This window comes from Myodes glareolus, chromosome 12 (assembly GCF_982192425.1).
Source record: "Myodes glareolus chromosome 12, mMyoGla1.1, whole genome shotgun sequence".
NCBI lineage: Eukaryota > Metazoa > Chordata > Mammalia > Rodentia > Cricetidae > Myodes > Myodes glareolus.
The window spans coordinates 15,055,405-15,072,171 of NC_142037.1; the positions used below are offsets into that span (position 1 = coordinate 15,055,405).

Genomic DNA, 16,767 nt, shown 5'->3' on the forward strand with positions numbered 1-16,767 from the left:
CATATAGGATGGTATCGATGCAATTGAGATTTTGAGATGGAGATATTCAACATGACCATAAGAGGCCTTGTGAGAGGGAGACAGAAGGATTGAAATCTGAGAGGTGCTAATGGAAGGAGATGTTGGAGTAAAACATGGTATCTAGAAAGCAGAGAAAGCAAAGAACTTGATCCTCTGTTACCATGCTAGTTGGCAGCATGAACCTGGGAGGGTGGGAACTAAAATGAGTTGGACTAAAGTCTCATGAAACAGTGAACTCTATTCAGAGCATCAGACAGTTTATACTCTGAGTGTTAAGAATGGTCACCTGAGTAAAATTCTCATAAGTTCAAGCTGTATACAATCACAAGGAGAAAGCGGTGCATGGCAAAACGGGTTTTCATTAGAGGCACACGAATAAAAGCAGCTGAAGTAAACTCACTCCTATCTGCTACACCTGGGAGGCATGGAACCACATTCCAAGAACAATTTTGTGTTTCGAAGAAACTCTTGCCTTGTTTTCTTGGAGTTTTCTCACAAGCACTCAGAATTCTCATGTGACTCCTTGGACTCAACCTGTGTGTGGTTCAAGACCCCTTTAGGGTCAAACAAACCTTTCATAGGCATTGCATTCCAGATCTCTTGCCTACCAGATACTTACACTATGGTTTATAACAGCGTCAAAATTACAGCTATGGAGTAGCAAAAGAATAATTTTATGGATGGGGTCACCACAACATGAGGAACTGTTTAAAGGGTCACAGCATTAGGAAGGTTGAGAACCACTGCCCTAGAGCCCAACAGGGAGTGAAAACCAGTTTACCTGTTTTAGATTCTGACCACCAGGATCCTACAGTCCTTAATCCATACTGTTTTAATCAATTAAATTGGCAGTAATTTGTTAAAGTTTCAATAGGAAATTGTAACTCCCAAGAAAAATTAAGGTTAGAGGCATTGGTATCAACTACGAAGAGGGATGAAGAGAGTGCGTGTATCTCTGAGCAAAATGACCACCACTGAGAAAAATGAAACAGGGAGATTTGTTCATGGATATTTGAGAAAAAACCTATACTTCACAAGACAAATCAAAGTCAGTGAATGGAGAAGTACAGTAAATCTGGATACAGCTTATAAATGCAGCTTAGGGTTGTTGAATCTAAATACATCCTACACTTCACAAGACACTCAGGGGTTGGTGTTGATGAATCTAAAGCAGAGTTATCCAATCCACAGGCTGCAGGTCATATGTGGCCCAAGTTAGGTATGAGTGTGGCCCAACATTTTTGTGGTTTTCTTCCACTTTTTTTGCTAAATTTTATTGCATATTCCTTTGTTGTGAGCTTTGTAGATGACAGTATCCTGTCACAATGTTACAATGTTACAAAAAACCCTTCTTTTTTAAGAAGATGCCATCATTTTACCTTCTTCAAGATGTCAGAATCACAGTCTTAGAATATGACACTTGTCTTCATATAACAGCCACGTGCAAGATGGCTGTTAATCAACTTAAATTTACTTGGTTGTAAGGAAGGAGGACAAAGGAAGAGAAGAAAGCAAGCTGTTTGCATCTCAAGGAGACCTTCCAGAAGATTCATATACCACATGTGAGCATTTTTTCAGAGACTGGAACACATATGGCAACATGTAGCTGCAACAGAGGCTGGGAACTGCCATCCTGATGGTGAGCTTGGAGGTTCTGTTTTTCAGGCAGATGGTGTGCTAGCTTTTCATCCTTTGACAAGCACCTGAGAAAACCTACATGAAGAGAGGAAAGAATGATGCTTGAGTAAGAGTTTCAGGACTTCCGGTGGATGGCTGGCATGCCCCAGTGCTGTGGGACAGTGGTCAGGCAGAACGCGAAGACAGCAACAGCATGTGGTGGAGCAAAGCAGCTCACCTCGTGACAGAAAGAATGTATGTACAGAGAGCCACACCCTAGTTGCTTTCCCATTTCCTATTCTACTCCACCCATACCCCCAGCCTATGGGACAGCATGGCCCACATTCAGGGAGAGTCTCCTTTATTTGGTCACCTCGAGAGAATACTTTCACAGACATACATAGAGGAGTGATTTGCTAGTCTAGGCACATCTCAATCCACATAAGCTGAAGATGATTACCTACCACAAATAGCAAGGCACTCTGAAACAGACCCCTGAGAGAAGAAAGGAGTGTACATTGAGACAGGACTCTGCCATAGACAGTAAGAGGAACAATTCAACAGCTGATACTTCTGTTTTCTTGGCAGTGTGAGCAGTGAAGCAAAAATAAATGAATAAAATAAAAGCTGTTCTTATATTTTACCCAAATAACCCAGTGAAGGCCCTTCTCATACGCAAAGGCTCTCCTCACAACTTCCATTGGAATACGCCTTACAGGGAACAACTTTGCTATGATTGCTTTCTCCCAAAACTCCACAAAGATGATGTGAAACAAAATTTAAAGGCACATGGGAATGAGTTACTTCCTGGAAATCAGGGGATGTCTTTCATGGAAAGACAACTCACTGAACAGTGAGACCCTTCCTACTGCTATCCTTTTGTTTTCTCAAGAAAGATGGCGGCTAAAGTTGTCACCTCTTGTCCCCACTTTCTGTGTCCCCACATGAAGCAGATGACTGAATATTTTCAAAAGATGATTAATCTGTGAAAATTTATTACCTTGAAAACAATTTCATTTATATGTGGTTAAAATAACAAAGTGGTAATAGTATACAAGGCAAAACTGTACTTGATGAGAAATTAGAGCTTAATTAGAATAAATGTCTCAGATTCAGTGTAGTGTTATTTTCCTCTTATCAGCAAGAGATGAATCATCAGAGCACTTTACACTGCATGGTATCAAGAGTACAATGATTAAGATTCTGAAGCAAAGGGCAAAGTCCTCGTTTTGTCTCTGGTGGTTCTTTGAGTTTACACCTGCTCTGACTGCGAAAAGCAGAATTATACCACCTCTTAAATATTTGCTTTCTAAGTGCAGACAGTCTCCAGGATGTGAAAGCTCTGAAATACAATAGTTATCATAAGACATAATCCTGAACCTTTGTATACCGTAGAAAATTCTATTTGCTAGAGTTAATTGTTTGTTTGATTAAGTTATAAACTTTATCCATTATGGGAAATTGAATTTTCTCTCGTTTTGTTATAATTAAGCTGATTATCACGATATGTGTTATTGTTGAAGTTTCCAGTATTTTCCATGTAAACTTCCTACATATTTTCTCCTTATAGTTGTGTAAATGAAATATGGAGCATGTAAAATATTCACTTCTAAAATTTTGTGTGAAAAACTATTCTTGTATAGACTCAAGAGGGATTTATAAACCCCAAAACATATTGCTCCATCAAGCCACTGTAGCATGTGGGCCTGCTTGTTGGGGTTTCTGTTCTGCCCAGTTCCCACAATGGGCAAGTCTCAAAGAAAATCACACAGAAATCTCCTTAAGTTATAAACTGATTGGCCCATTAGCTCAGGTGTCTTATTACTCTTGTAACTTATATTAACCCATTATTCTTATCTATGTTAGCCACATAACTCAGTACCTTTTTCAGTGGGGCAGGTCACATCCTGCTTCTTTGGTGATCCGGGCAGGACTGCGGGAAGAACTTCCTTCTTTCCAGAATACTCCTGTTCTCATTTCCCCGACTCTACTTCCTGTCTGGTTGTCCCACCTATACTTCCTACCTGGCTACTGGCCAATCAGCGTTTATTTAAAACATAATTGACAGAATATAGAATTGTCTCACACCAACCCACTATACAGAAGTCTCAACCATTAGACAATTCCTGACCATGCACTTGACAGTTTAACCCTCTCCTGGTTTTTAGTGTCTCATTATGAAATACAGACTCATGGGATGTACAAAACTGAGAAAATCTTCCAGCATTTAAAACAGAAAACCTTGAAATCAAGGACAAACTTCCCAGAAGATGCCTAGAGAATATAGCAGGAGAATTTTTTGAATTAGAAAAGATCATATCTGAGATGTTATATAAAGGGGAGGGTATTCATAAACAGCAAGAAAGATGATGCCATTAACTCTAAATTGAGAGGTGGACAAAAAGGCAAAGATATAGACAACAAGAGAGAAAAATACACATATCAATCCAAGATATCAATCAAATAGTCACTGACATGAGCATGCACAGAGAAAGTGAAGGGACAGAAGGTATCAGAGAAGAAATGTAGGGTGCCATGGTATAAGATTTCAAGTGTAGGTAGAGTTCACTGAGCATCAAGCGATGTGGCGAAAAGATCACACCAGGGTTGTCATTATGAAATTTTAGACCCCTAAAGACAAAGCTAGTCTTTATTACAGCAGCTCCTGATTTTTTGTGATTTGTGCTGAAATTTAGACAAAAAGGTTGTAATGACATCAAGGGGCAGGAAGTATTTCCAAGCTACCAAGAATGAACAAAATGGATTACAATAACCATTTTTCAAAAATTTACCTGCCCTGCATCTTTCTGGTGGGACCTAGTAAAAGATGTGCCCCAGTGGCATGAGGGCACAGAGCAAGAGGAGGTACAGGTTGCAGTGGAGAGCATACAACCAACGGCATTGGGAATGTAGTTGTTAGAATAGTTCAGAAGACACCTGCAACCAGGACTGAAAGGACTGGGATGAAGGCTGCAGGAAAGAAGGAGAGAATGGTTAAGATCTGTAGAAAGGTTTGCTGATGAACTAACAGGTGAATAAACAAAGAAATGGGGGAAATCAGACAATTAACTTCAGGAAACCTGGTGATGTACAAGAAAGGAACTATCACTGTAGAACCATACATAGTCAAACAAAAAACCTGTTCATTTAATCATAAAATATTCCTATGTTATGTACTCCATACTAAAACCAATTAACATTTATTGCAGATGGGATGACGATCAGGGGGAATTTATACAAATCAAGGCAGTCTTCCTATAATTTTTCCTACAATTCTACAGAAAAAAAATAAAGTTTGTGTTCAGTATTCAAGAGATTGGAGGACAGTTATGTTTGCAAAGAGCAGAAACACACTTGGAGAATATGTTCAAAAACAATCCCTAAGTTATATACACAGAACACTACACCAGAACCTCTGGGGTTGAGGGAACTGGAACATCATTAGGATACATCCTTCTCCATCACTCTCTCTCCCTTTCTGGGGTTGGGTGTCTGATCTCTTATCTCTGTTCTCTCCTTTCTCCTCTCGATGTAGGCAGTTTCCATATCAATTTCACCAAACCTGAAAGAAGCCAAACGAGAAATAGTAAACAGAGAAGAAATAAATTAGTATGCAGTGATGAACAAGAATGGATTATTGATACATGTCATTACACAAAATGCATTATTGCTAGTGAAACAAGGAAGATTCAAAAGGCTATCCATTGTATTATTTCATCCTCTAACATTCCAGAAAAGGCAAAATTCTAAGTGGCAGGGTGATGGGAGGTTGTATATATATATATATATATGTATATATATATATATATATATACAGGTGGGATACTATATATATATTATAGTATCGTAGAGAATTCTGGGAGAACAGAGGTGTCTTTTCTCTTGGTTATGGTCATAGTTATACAATACTACATCTATGTTCAAACTCAGAAGTATAAAATGAAAAAAGTGAATTTGACTCTGTGTAAGTTTAAAAAGAAAAAAATCCAAAGTAGGCAGGGGAAAGGAAAATTAAAGATATGTTGAGTTAGGGCTCGGGAGATGCTCAGTCAAGAAGTGCTTGCTCTGTAAGCACAAGACCCTGAATTTGATCAACCAGAACCTATGTGGGGAAAACCTATGTATGCGGTATATGCTGGTAATTGGAAAGGGAGGGACAAGACCATCCCTGGGGCTCAGTGGTGAGCCAACTTAGTCTAATTGGAGGGTTGCAGACAACAAAAGAGCCTGTGTATTTTAATATTTATTTGTGGGTGTGTGGATCACCTCCTTTGTCAACTTGCCAAGCTGGGCAGAGGAACTTTTGCTGAAGAATTACATCCATCATATTGGCTTGTAGATATGTATATGGGGAATTTTCTTAACTAAGAATTTATATAGAAGGGCCCCGCCCACTGTGGTGTGCCATCCCTAGGCAGGTAAGCCTGCATTGGCTGTATAAAAAAGGTAGCTGAATAAGAACAAGAGCGCCAGTCACTAAGTAGCACTCCTCCATGGGCTCTGTTTCAGTTCCTGCCTTGAGATCCTGTCCTTGGGGATATTGACATGAGAACTGTAAGATGAAATAAATCCTTTCTTCTCTACTTTGCTTTGAACCAGAGTGTTTAATCACAGCAACATTAAAGCAAGTTAGAATATCGTATGTGTTGGGGTAATCTGTGTGTGTATGTGTGTGTGTGTGTGTGTGTGTTACTTGTGCTGGCTAATTTTATGTCAACTTGACACAATCTAGAGTCATCAGAGTGAAGGGAGCTTAAACTGAAAAAAATATCTCTATAAGATTAGGATATAGGCAAGTCTTTAGGGCATTATTCTAATTATTGGTTGATATGGGAGACCCCTGCCCATATGTCCCTGGGTCCTATAAGAGAGCAGGCTGAGCAAGCTGTGGGGAGTGAGCCAGTAATCAGTGCCCCTTTATGATCACTGCATCAGCTCCTGACTCAGGTTCCTGCCCTGTTTGAGTTCCTGTTCTGACTTCCTTCAGTGAGGAACAATGACATGGAAATGGAAACCAAATAAACCTTTTCCTCCTTAATTTGCTTTTAGTCATGGTGTTTCGTTGAAGCAATAGAACCCTAACCATGGATGCCAGAGGACATCTTTAAGAATTGGCTCTCTCGTTTTGTCTGCATGTACTGGCTTTTTGGGATCCTAGTCTGTTTGGATGCTCACCTTCCTAGACCTGGAGGGAGAGGGGAGGAACTGAACTTCCCACAGGGCAGGAAACCCTGACTGCTCTTAGGACTGGAGAGGGAGGAGGAGAGGGAGTGACGGGGAGGAGGAGAGGGAGTGGGGGGAATGGGAGGGTATGGGGAGGAGGGGAGGAAGTGGAAATTTTATAAACAAATAAATAAATAAATTTAAAAAAATAAATAAAAAATAAAAAACAAAAAACAAAAACAAAACAAAACAAAACAACAACAACAAAAAGAATTGGCTCTCTCCTTCGACCGTGTCGAGACGGGTCTCTCTTATTTCTGGGATGTGCTGTGTACTCCTGTACAGCTGCCCTCCAGCTTTCAAGAAGTTTCCAGTGTCTGCCCTGCATTTTTCTGCGAGGGCATGAAGGAATCCCAGATGTGTGCCACTGTTCTGGGCTTTTAGGTGATTTCCAGGGATTGAACTCACAGGACTTCTACAGTCAGTGTCTTTCCACACTGAGGCATATCACCCCAATCCTTACTGCATTTTAAAAGTAAACAGCTAAAATACGCAAAGCAAATACCGGGTTTAGTGACTCATGATAAATGAATGTCTCACAATCAACAGGAAGATTGAACAGAGAACTCTCAGGTCCCTCAGAAGCCCCTCAGACATCCCATTCAAGGGCAATGTTCTCTCTCCCACCAGTAGCAACAGCTACACTGAATCTTATATTAATCTCTTATCTGTCTTTATTGCCTCCCAATTATACATCCCTTATCACTTTCTTAATCTTGAAGGTTGTTTTTGATGTCATAATCCACAGAGCTCACATATTTCCCTCTTATCTTTATCTGTGGTATTGGAGAACTCTGTTTAGTACGTAGTTCTTTGTGGTTTGGGTTTTGTGACTGCATGTTCATGATGAAGTCTACCATGTCCATCATATGTCCTGAGCACTGGCAGCGGAGTGTGTGACAGGGATCACACTGCTGGTATAATTCAAGTCCATTCCCCCAACAACGGTACAGGTTAGGTGTTCTGTTGTTTTATGAGAAGTCCCTGTAATTGCAGATGGTGAACATATTCAAAATTCAAAAGACAAAGTGTGAAATACATTTAAATATTTAAACCTTTAACTGATACGTGACATTTGTTTGTTGGTAATATTAAAGGCCTATAATGTTTTTACATTTGAGGATATTCTATACATAAAGAAGATAAAATATGTCATGTGTTCATATTGACAATTGGGGTTCAAAACCATGGCTTTGGCTTTGAAGATTAAATTCCTTGTTCTCAGGGGCTCAAGTGATAATAGTATCACAAAATTAACGTTTTTAGTTCTTAGGCATAACAGGCATATAGTATCGGAGACAATGCAAAATATAAACAATCTCTGTGGTATATCTAATGAAATTAGTATTGTGTCAGTAAAATTATGTAAGATTATGTATGCAGAAATATGTTAGGATACACACCAATATCTTTGATGCATCCTTGATTAAATCAGAATCCGCATTCAAGAGGAGGCTGACCTGTTTCAAACAGGACTTACCGGGGAATGCTGGGAAGTTGTTGGTTTAGGCTTTGTGAACTGAAAGGGTTGTACTGCCATTCAGCTGTTATCTAGATGGGTAAGGAAGATCTTGAGTAAATATTTACAGTGTCATTTGCCATACAACGTTAAGTCGAATCCATTGTTCTGCATCTTGCTGTACTCTTGCATCTAAGTCATCCAAGTCTTTATGAAGGTGAGCAAAGTGCTTCCTCTGATGTGTGAAATTGGTATTAGTATTTTCACAACTACTCAAGCATGGATATCTGACAATTGCTTTTGGAATGAGTGCTATAGGGAAGTGGGTTTGTTCATAGAAAGCTGTGAACTATGTTTGCCATCCAAGGTTGTTCTTGTCATGGATGTGACATTTTGCCTGGGTAACTGATTGACTCTGATCTCACTGATCTGGCATTTTCAAATAAAGTTAAAAGATGACTTTAATATGTACTCATAACAAATACTTAACTCTATCTCCTCTTTCCTATGAACTACATCATGTAGCAAAATGTACATTAGCTTTCAGGTAGCAGATGGTATTACTGTGTGTAAACTTTATATTAGCTATTTAAGCTTGTCTATAAAGACTTAAGATGTAAAACGACACACTAGTTTACTATAGTAAATTGCCTGACTTGAATTTTCTCTAAAATATTTCATCCTATTTTATAATATTGTTAATGCAAATCCAGAAAGCATGCCTTAGGTAGTGGTTTTTAATTAGTGGGGCACATACCTTTTGGGTCAGTGAAAGGACATTTTCACAGAGGTCGTATATCACATATCTTGCCTAACAGTTATTTATATTACAATTCATAACAGAATTAAAATTATACATATGAAGTAGCAAGGAAATAATTTTATGGTTATGGGGTCACCATGACATGAGGAACTGTCTTAAAGGGGTATAGTGTTAGGAAGTTTGAGAACAATTGACTTAAGAAGAGAAGGGTTTGTCCTGCTGTGCACTTCCCTTGAGTTCAATCTGTGGATGCTCAAGACCATTGACTTGGTTGGGACACCAGAGTAGCAATATAAGATGAGTGGGATCAGTGCTCCTCATGGCTGACAGGAAGCAGAGACATAGAGAGGGGAAGGAGTCAGGCAGGACAAGATAATCCCCAGTACCTCTCTCTCCAGAGAGCTAATTCCTCCATTTAGGCAGGACAAGATAATCCCCAGTACCTCTCTCCCCAGAGGGCTACTTCCTCCATTTAGGCTCTGCTTTAGAGCATCTCAGAAACTTCTCCCCAGGGCTGGCTCTCATTTTGAACAGTTGTCTTCCAGCTGTTGTTGCTACCTCTGAAGGTTGGGGACTCTTAGGAGGGGCTTTCCTAGGAGGTCACTACAGCTGTGCCTCTGTGCAGTAAAGCCTAGTCTAGGCCTACTTCTGGACTAGCTCCTTGAGCCTATGGGCAGCTTTCTGGTATGCTGCCATGAAAACAATCTCAGCCTCCCACCTCCACAGACTGAGCTTCCCCACCTCTCTACTCTGCTAAGATGGACTGAGTCCTAATAAACTGTTCCACTCCCAATTGTTTCTGTCAGGTATTGAGGTGAAGCCATATAAAACAAGGAACTGAGGTAGAAATTGACCTCATCACACTGAAATCTCTAGGTTCAGACTGCTTCACAGGAAAAGTCTAGATTCTACTAGTTCTAGAGAAGGAATAATGTCCTTTTCAAATAAGACACAGTCTGCTATGTGGCTCTCACTGGCCTAAGACTCACTATGTACATCAGGTCGGACTCAACATTACAGTGATCCTCTTGTCTATGCCTCCTATGTGCTGGGGTTACAGGCTGGAACCATTGTGTTCAACTCAGCAATGGCTTTTCAATGAAAGCTGTTCCCAAATATAAATGAAAACAGTACCTCAATTCTGTGCTTTTTGTTTTTCAAGTGGAGGTTTCTCTGTGTGGTCCTGGCTGTCCTAGAACTCACTATGTAGACCAGGCTCACCTAGAATGAAACAATTTGCTTGCCTCTCTTCTAAGTGCTGGGATTAAAGGGGTATACCATCATGTCTGGCTCTGCACCAGCTCTTTTGAGGTTATGTTAGGCTTGTTTACAAAATTAAGAAAGCCAAATAGTTATAGGCCCACTTTCACTTATTTACATAGATATTAATATTATAAGTAAACCCACCCGTATATTAAAATATAATGGAACAAGTTGTGTGCTCCCAAGAAAACAATGTTAGGAATTACAAAATCTACCCGTGTGTCTTATCATTTGGATGGAATAAAATAGAAAAATCACATGATTACATCAATAGATACAAATGAAGCAATTGATAAAAATGTTCTAAGGAAACTAAGAGCAGTTGGTCAGTTTTACTTCTTGAAGCCCCTTCTGGAGGCTGCAGGGTAGACATGACCATCCTTCCAGTGCCTTGGTGGAGGACTTCCCATCAGAAGCCCTACCCCTTACTACAGAGGATAGGTCCCAAATACGAGCCTGAGCTATCAACTGCATGCCAGAGCTTATGTTGTAAAGAAATGGAGGAATCTATTGTACTTGATGATTTGGGGAAGGCTGTATCCCATTTTGAAAGACATAGAAGTTGAAAGCTTGTAAAGCAGCACCAGGCAGATCGTGTAAAGTCGGTGTCCTTGGTGACACAAACCGCAGTGCTCACGCTCATCATGCTAGTGTCAGTGGTGAGGCCTAGAATATGGTTTAGCTCTGGAGTATGATTTGTTTCCTGTTGTTGCTGTGTCCAAATCCTGCCCCTTTGACTGCCATGAAAACTTCAAATCCTAATAAACCACTTTTTATTTTGAAAGCAACTAGAGGCTTCTACTGTTGTTCACAATGATGACACCACAGTAGTCTTCCCTGGGTCCTCCTATTCTATCTAGGAGCCCTTTCCTTTCACAGGATGCACGGAGTAGGTAACACGTGATCTGGAGTTCTAGTCCAAATCCACGTGGCTCTTTCTGACACCCCCCTCTTCCTGCCAGGAATGGTATTTTTGCTTTCTTCCCTTTTCTTTAAAGAGTACCCATTTTTGACCCTTGTACCCTTTTCCACCACAGTTTCTAGCAGGAATAACATAGTTATCTGAATCTCAAATATTTAATTCTAGAGATAAACTAGATTTTTCTGTAACTGGGTTTCTATCTGGTCCCCTCCTACCAAAGAAACCAAAGACTAGTATTTCATCCTGCTTTAGCCAACCATGGTCATAAAGAGATCACTAAAAGTCATCATGACCACAAGATCTCTAGATGATTCAGAAGTACATATTGATTATTACCAGTCCTTCCTTTCACTCTCAAAGGGAGACATTAATTCATGAATATTAGTGAAGAAGGGAACACAACTGTGATACCTTTTCTCGGTTGTCAACGTTACTACATCTGGTATTAACTAAAACCCCCAAATCAAAGGCACACCAATGAGAGATTTCTTCTTAATTTGAAGTAGGAAGATTGACTTCTAGTATGGATCTTTGAGGACGGAGGTCACACCTTTAATTCAGATCTTTAATCCAGATGTAATCTAGAACTCCTATTGGAAGCCTATATGAGTATATGGAGGAAGGAAGTGTTTACCCTTTCTGTTTGCTCTCGCCCTATTAGCACAACCATTCATTCATTGGCATTAGAGCCCATCTCCTTAAGATTCCAACATATACTGCAGGCCAGCTGAGACGTCAGCCTTGTAGAGTGAGCAACTACTTGATTCTAGGACTTTTGATTCATAGTCAGTCATTGTTTGATTAGCTAGAGCACAACCTGAAAGTCATTCAATCAAATCCCCTTTCATTCTTGTTTTTTGATGATTTCAATTTTTTTATTATTTGTAAATAATACCAATCAAAATTTCAACTTCCTCCCCTCCTCCCACTTTCTTTTTTTGATGATTTTTTAAATTTACTTATTTATTTACTTATAAAAATTTCCACTTCTTCCCCTCCTCCCAATACCCTCCCATTCCCCCCACTCCCTCTCCTCCTCCCTCTTCAGTCCTAAGAGCAGTCAGTTTTTCCTGCCCTGTGGGAAGTTCAAGTTCCTCCCCACTCCCTCCAGGTCTAGGAAGGTGAGCATCCAAACAGACTAGGATCCCAAACAGCCAGTACATGCAGATGAAATAAGACCCAGTGCCATTGTCAATGGCTTCTCAGTCAGCCCCCATGTTAGTCACATTCAGAGAATCCGGTTTGATCACATGCTCATTCAGTCCCAGTCCAGCTGGCCTTGGTGAGCTCTCATTAGATCAGTCCCCTTGTATCAGTGGATGAACACAACCCTCACAGTCCTGACTTCCTTTTTCATGTTCTCCCTTCTTCTGCTCCTCATTTGGACCTTGGGGGCTCAGTCCAGTGCTCCAATGTGGGTCTCCGTCTCTATCTCCATCCATCATCGGATGAAGGTTCCCTCTGATCCTGCCTTCCTTGCTCACGTTCTCCCTCCTTCTGCTTCTCATTTGGACCTAGGGAGTTAAGTCCAGTGTTCCAATGTGGGTCTCTGTCTCTATCTCCATCCATCGCCAGATGAAGGTTCTATGGTGATAAGCAAAATATTCATCAGTATGGTTATGGGCCAAGGCCAGTTCAGGCACCCTCTCCTCTGCTGCCCAAGGAACAATCTGGGGACCTCTCCTTGGGCTTGGGAACCCCTCCAGAATCAAGTCTCTTTCAAACCCTAAAATGGCTCCCTTAGTTGAGATATATACCTCCCTGCTCCCATATCCATCCTTCCTCCCTCCCCTCTCCTATTCCCCCACCATCCCCAATCCTCCCCCTCTCCCTTCTCTCTAACCATCTCCCCTTACTTCCACCCCCACCCCCTGTGCACCCAAGTTTGCCTGGCAATCTTGTGTACTTCCAGTATCCAGGAGGATAACTATATGATTTTCTTCAGGTTCACCTTCTTATTTAGTTTCTCTAGGATCACGAATAATTGGCTCAAAGACCTTTAATTATGGCTAGAATCCACTTATGAGTGAGTACATACCATATTCCTCTTTTTGGGTCTAGGTTACCTCACTCAGTAAAGTGTTTTCTATTTCAATCCATTTGCATGGAAAATTCAAGATGTCATTGTTTTTTACCGCTGAGAAAAACTCCAATGTGTATATGTTCCACACCTTCCTTAACCATTCTTCTATTGAGGGGCACCTAGGTTGTTTCCAGGTTCTGGCTATTACAAATAGTGCTGCTATGAACATAGTTGAACAAATGCTTTTGTAGTATGATAGGGCATCTCTTGGGAATATTCCCAAGAGTGGAATTGCTGGGTCCTGAGGTAGGTTGACTCCCAGTTTCCTGAGAAACCGCCACTCTGATTTCCACAGTGGCTGCACAAGTTTGCATTCCCACCAGCAATGGATGAGTGTTCCCCTCACTCCACATCCTCTCCAGCATAGGCTGTCATTGGTGTTTTTGAGTTTAGCTATTCTGACAGGTGTAAGATGGTATGGCAAAGTTGTTTTGATTTGCATTTCCCTGATCGCTAAGGAGGTTGAGCATACCCTTAAGTGTCTTTTGGCTATTCGAAGTTCATCTGTTGAGAATTCTCTGTTCAGTTCAGTACCCCATTTTTTAATTGGGTTAATTAGAGTTTTCGTCTCTAGTTTCTTGAGTTCTTTGTTTATTTTGGAGATCAGACCTTTGTCTGATGAGGGGTTTGTGAAGATCTTCTCCCAGTCAGAAGGTAGCCTTTTTGTCTTACTGACAGTGTCCTTTGCTTTACAGAAGCTTCTCAGTTTCAGGAGGTCCCATTTATTCATTGATTCTCTTATTGTCTGTGCTACTGGGGTTCTGCTTAGGAAGAGGTCTCCTGTGCCTATGTCTTGTAGACTACTTCCCACTTTCTCTTCTATCAGGTTCAAAGCGGTCAGATTAATGTTGAGGTCTTTAATCCATTTGGACTTGAGTTTTGTGCATGGTGATAGATATGGATCTACTTTCATTCTTCTACAGGTTGACATCCAGTATGCCAGCACCATTTGTTAAAGATGCTTTCCTTCTTCCATTGGATACCTTTAGCTCTATTGTTGAAAATCAGTAGTTCATTGATTTGTGGGTTAATATCCGGGTCTTCTATTCGATTCCATAGGTCGACTTCTCTGTTCTTATGCCAATACCAAGCTGTTTTCAATACTGTAGCTCTGTAATAGAGTTTGAAGTCAGGGATGGTAATGCCTCCAGAAGTTCCTTTATTGAATAAGATTGTTTTGGCTATCCTGGGTTTTTTGTTTTTCCATATAAAGTTTATTATTGTTCTCTCAAGGTCTGTGAAGAAGTTTGATGGGCTTTTGATGGGAATTGCATTGAATCTATAGATTGCTTTTGGTAGAATTGCCATTTTTACTATGTTGATCCTCCCAATCCAAGAACAAGGGAGATCTTTCCATTTTCTGGTATCCTCCTCAATTTCTTTCTTCAAAGACTTAAAGTTCTTGTCAAATAGGTCTTTCACTTCCTTGCTTAGAGTTACTTCCAGATACTTTATGCTATTTGTGGCTATCATGAAAGGTGATGTTTCTCTGATTTCCCTCTCTGCTTCTTTATCCTTTGTGTATAGGAGGGCAACTGATTTTTTGGAGTTGACCTTGTACCCTGCCACATTTCTAAAGGTGTTTATCAGATGTAGAAGTTCTTTGGTAGAGTTTTTGGGGTCACTTATGTACACTATCATATCATCTGCAAATAACGAGAGTTTAACTTCATCCTTTCCAATTTGAATCCCCTTGATCCCCTTATGTTGTCTTATTGCTATTGCTAGAACTTCAAGCACTATATTGAAGAGGTATGGAGAGAGTGGACAGCCTTGTCGTGTTCCTGATTTTAGTGGAAAGGATTTGAGTTTCTCTCCATTCAATTTGATGTTAGCTGTCGGCTTGCTGTAGATAGCTTTTATTATATTTAGGTATGATCCTTGTATCCCCAATCGCTCCAACACCTTTATCATAAAGGGGTGTTTAATTTTGTCAAATGCTTTTTCAGCATCCAATGAAATGATGATATGGTTTTTCCTTCCAGTTTATTTATATGATGGATTACATTGATAGATTTGCATATGTTGAACCAGCCCTGAATCTCTGGGATGAAGCCTACTTGATCATAATGGGTAATTTTTCTAATGTGTTCTTGGATTCGGTTTGCCAGGATTTTATTGAGAATTTTCGCGTCGATGTTCATGAGTGAGATTGGCCTGAAATTCTCTTTCTTGGTTGTGTCTTTGTGTGGTTTTGGTATCACAGTAACTATAGCTTCATAAAAGGAGTTTGGCAATGACTCTTCAGCTTCTATATTGTGAAATACATTAAGGAATATAGGTCTTAGCTCTTCCTGGAAGTTCTGGTAGAATTCTGCATTGAAACCATTTGGTCCTGGGCTTTTTTTTGGTAGGGACATTTTTGATAACAGCTTCTAATTCTTCGCGACTAACAGGTCTATTTAGATTGTTCACCTGTTCTTGGTTCAACTTTGGTATATGGTACTTATCTAAAAATATGTCCATTTCTTTTACATTTTCCAATTTTGTGGCATACAGGCTTTTGTTCTTTTTTTTTTTTTTTTTTTTTTTTTTTGGTTTTTCGAGACAGGGTTTCTCTGTAGCTTTGGTGCCTGTCCTGGAACTAGCTCTTGTAGACCAGGCTAGCCTCGAACTCACAAAGATCCGCCCGCCTCTGCCTCCCGAGTGCTGGGATTAAAGGCGTGCGCCACCACCGCCCGGCTCATACAGGCTTTTGTAGTAAGATCTAATGATTCTTTGAATTTCCTCTGTGTCTGTGGTTATGTCCCCCTTTTCATTTCTGATCTTATTAATTTGCATGTTCTTTCTCTGCTGTTTGATTAGTTTGGATAGGGGTTTGTCAATCTTGTTGATTTTCTCCAAGAACCAGCTTTTTGTTTCATTGATTCTTTGGATTGTTTTCTCTGTTTCTATTTTGTTGATTTCAGCCCTCAGTGTCATTATTTCCAGTCTTCTACTCCTCCTGGGTGAATCTGCTTCTTTTTTTCTAGAGCTTTCCGGTGTGCTGTTAAGTCTCCAATGTGTGCTTTCTCCATTTTCTTTAATTGGGCACCTATTGCTATGAACTTTCCTCTTAGCACTGCTTTCATCGTGTCCCATAGGTTTGAGTATGTTGTGTCTTTATTTTCATTAAATTCAAGGAAGACTTTAATTTCTTTCTTATTTCTTCCTTGACCCAGGGGTGATTCAGTAGTTGAGTGTTCAGCTTCCATGAGTTTGTTGGCTTCCTGGGGGTAGCATTGTTGTTGAATTCTAACTTTAATCCATGGTGATCTGACAAGATACAGCTGTTTACTAATATTTTTTTGTACCTTTGGAAGTTTGCTTTGTTACCGAGTATGTGGTCAATTTTCGAGAAGGTTCCATGAGCTGCAGAGAAGAAGGTATATTCTTTCCTATTTGGGTGGAATGTTCTATAGGTGTCTGTTAAGTAC

The 16,767-nt window shown here is 40.2% G+C and overlaps 1 long non-coding RNA gene across 1 annotated transcript in view; it reads right to left on the reverse strand.

Annotated features, from left to right (window-relative positions):
• Positions 1 to 1,164: 1,164 nt before the first annotated feature.
• LOC148120129 (uncharacterized) overlaps positions 1,165 to 16,767 on the reverse strand; it is a 29,324-nt gene continuing 13,721 nt past the window's right edge. Inside the window, exons 3-4 of the long non-coding RNA XR_015739385.1 lie at positions 5,052 to 5,200; positions 1,165 to 1,734 (exon numbers count right to left, since the gene is read on the reverse strand). This is a non-coding gene — a long non-coding RNA (uncharacterized LOC148120129). The remainder of the gene's footprint in view (positions 1,735 to 5,051; positions 5,201 to 16,767) is intronic.